General features: G+C 34.2%; 1 long non-coding RNA gene across 1 annotated transcript in view; it reads right to left on the reverse strand.

The window, feature by feature from the left end:
- Positions 1 to 667: 667 nt before the first annotated feature.
- Positions 668 to 2,874, reverse strand: part of LOC107301316 — a 6,046-nt gene continuing 3,839 nt past the window's right edge. The window contains exons 2-3 of the long non-coding RNA XR_001549279.1: positions 2,043 to 2,120; positions 668 to 756 (exon numbers count right to left, since the gene is read on the reverse strand). This is a non-coding gene — a long non-coding RNA (uncharacterized LOC107301316). The remainder of the gene's footprint in view (positions 757 to 2,042; positions 2,121 to 2,874) is intronic.

Genomic DNA, 2,874 nt, shown 5'->3' on the forward strand with positions numbered 1-2,874 from the left:
TAGTGGAGGAAAGAGATCAGGAAAAGGAGCATACAGCCTGCACATTTGTTATTACATATTTAGGCGGTGAGGATTTTGAAGAAGAAAATATATGTTTCTTGTGTCTTTTTGCATTTTCTTGATCAAGTAGATGAATATCACCTCATGAGTTATTTCTATAACTATTATACATTTCAGCACAACTAGATCTCTTTGTTGCTGTGCAAATTAATTGGGTTGAAACTCCAATATTCAATATTATCACTTAGTAGTTTCAACTAGGGGGAATTTCTAAAAGTAGTCAAGTAACAATACTGTAAATGCAGGTACATTTAAAATTTTACCAGTTATACTGTACAAGAAATTACTCATGAAAAGAGAATGGAAATATAGAAACTGAAATTTTTGTAGAAGAAATACTAAGAAACACCAATTTATGAATTGCTGTACATTTATAATTTTTTACTGTTACTTGAACAATACTAACACATACTCTCAAAGCATATTTTACTTGATCTATAGATTTATCAAATTACTGATATAACTGAACACAATTCCTCTAGAGCACAAGAATCACATAAGCACGTAAGTAAAAAACTTACATGTCTCTTCAAATACTTATTTTATTACAGATTCATTACTGGATCACATTAAGTTAAAACAGTATGTCTACATCAATGCACATTTTTTTCTTTTTGTTACCTGTAGGGCTGGTGACTGTGGTGGCATTACTAGCTGTGGTGACATTACTAGCTGTGGTAGTACTGATCGGAAAATCTAAAAAACAAAACAACTATGAAGCATAAAACTGATTTTTAAGGAAACCAGAGAGACTTAATAATAGTTGCGATATATAGGCTGAGAATTCTTCTAGGGTTCTTACGCGCAAATAAATCTTTGGCTGAGTAACTTGTAATTAAATGATACGATATCTGAGGCACCAACCTCCCTTCAGACACTTACCTTATAGTCTACTAGGCTCCTTGACCCATTTGACATTTTTAAAAGATCTTTAAATAAGATAAATTGGAATCTAGCATACAGCGTTTGGCCTGGCATATTTAAAAGAAATATCATGCAAAGTTAATAACTGCAGCAGTAATTCTATCTTGCATGCCTTTGTTACTTGCTATTGCTCATCTCCATATTGAAATATAAAGGTTAAAAATAAGGTTTTAGATGAATAGCATGAGCTAAATCAAGTTTGTGTATACAGCACGAAGAACTGAGGGCACGAAAGAGACTTAAAACAAGATGGAATCTATGACATCAGCAAGTATTGGAGAGAGAGAGAGAGAGAGAGAGAGAGAGAGAGAGAGAGAGAGAGAGAGAGAGAGAGAGAGAGAGAGAGAGAGAGAACAATTAAGGCAAGAAAGATTGTAAAATGGGGTAAAATCCACTTAACGAATGACTCACTTAGCAACAGAAATTTTGGGCTCAACTGTGGTCCTAACTCAAGGACTATCTGTACAGAATCTTTCATCTTGTGAACCCATGGAAAAACCTAAACAATGTTCAAGCTTTAGAAACAAACCTAAAAAAGTTTATCAGCCTGCTAAATATTATTGTTCCATTTATGTTTCCAGAGTAAAACCAGTAACTTACATTTTCATTCAACAAGAAGTCTACTCTATAGTAAACATGGAAATGAAGCTTACTAACATTTAACAGACTGTTAAAACAGAGGAAAAAGTTGTAAGGTCGCATCAGAAAGATCCAAACTATATCATATTTTGAAAGCACTGCAGAGTTCATCCTTTTTTAAAATAGGGTTCTCAATAGAAATTTGTATTCCATAAACAATAGGGAAAATAAAGAAACACAGAAAAAATAAAATACAAGATTTATCAGCATGTTCTCTCCTTTTGCCATGGAGAATTTAAAGAAACAAGAATATCTTCAGTTGTCATCTGGCAGCTGCAGTAAAAGATTAGGTGCTGACCAAATATAATCAGTATGTTTGTGGTGTTTATTATACTGAATAAAGTTTTCAGGGAGCTTTGCTTTCAGGTTGTTTGGCCCTTAAATAATTATTCTCTTTATCATCATATATGCATACTCACCTGCACATGTCCCATTTTCAGAAACAGCAGTACAACCAGGATCTATACTTGTGGAATTTGTGCACCGAGACAGTTTTCCTTATAGAGAAAAAAATCCAGCTTTTAATGAATGAAACTTTAAAGCATTTGGCTACAATTTTTACTACAAACATTGCTTTACAATGCCCTTAAAAAAACTCAGTGAAGTTCTGATTTAATAAAATATTTAGGGAGAGTCTATTATTCCACAATGTCTGTTAAATTGCAAATTATATTTGCAGCAGTTTGTCAAACTGCATAAAACTACAAATAACACATTTTACACATTATTTATATTATGTTGCATTTACATACTGTAAAATGAGTTCAAATGAAATAAAATTAGCATACATTTAATTGCCTCAGATTTGTCAGATTAAATGGATTTTGTCCATTTTTGGGAGGGGGCAGGGAAGATTTGGAGGCAAATATTTTATCCACTGAATCTGAAGTCCATTAAAAAGGGAACAGTTAATGCAAAGTTTCACTATACACAATGTTATCTATTCGGCTACTATTTGTGACATTTTGATTTATTTTTCACTATTATTTCATATAGGTTACATTTAAAAGATAAGAGATATATAATAAACAGAATGGAAGAGTGCTAGGGAACTGGGACTTCCGGTGGCAGGCGATTTCGTCGGTCGCAGCTGTTTGCTGCCTCCCGCCTGTTTTGCGTAAAAGCCGGTTTGACAGCCAGCATCAGCTGTCAAACGGCTTGATACCTTTCCCCTGGGCATAAGGGGATAGGTGAGCTGCCCGGGGTAGGAGTTGAGTTCCCGAGTCGTCCTATATGGACGATGTAGGCGAG

This window comes from Protobothrops mucrosquamatus, unplaced genomic scaffold (assembly GCF_001527695.2).
Source record: "Protobothrops mucrosquamatus isolate PMUCROS unplaced genomic scaffold, P.Mucros_1.0 scaffold11472, whole genome shotgun sequence".
In the NCBI taxonomy this organism is placed as follows: Eukaryota; Metazoa; Chordata; class Lepidosauria; order Squamata; family Viperidae; genus Protobothrops; species Protobothrops mucrosquamatus.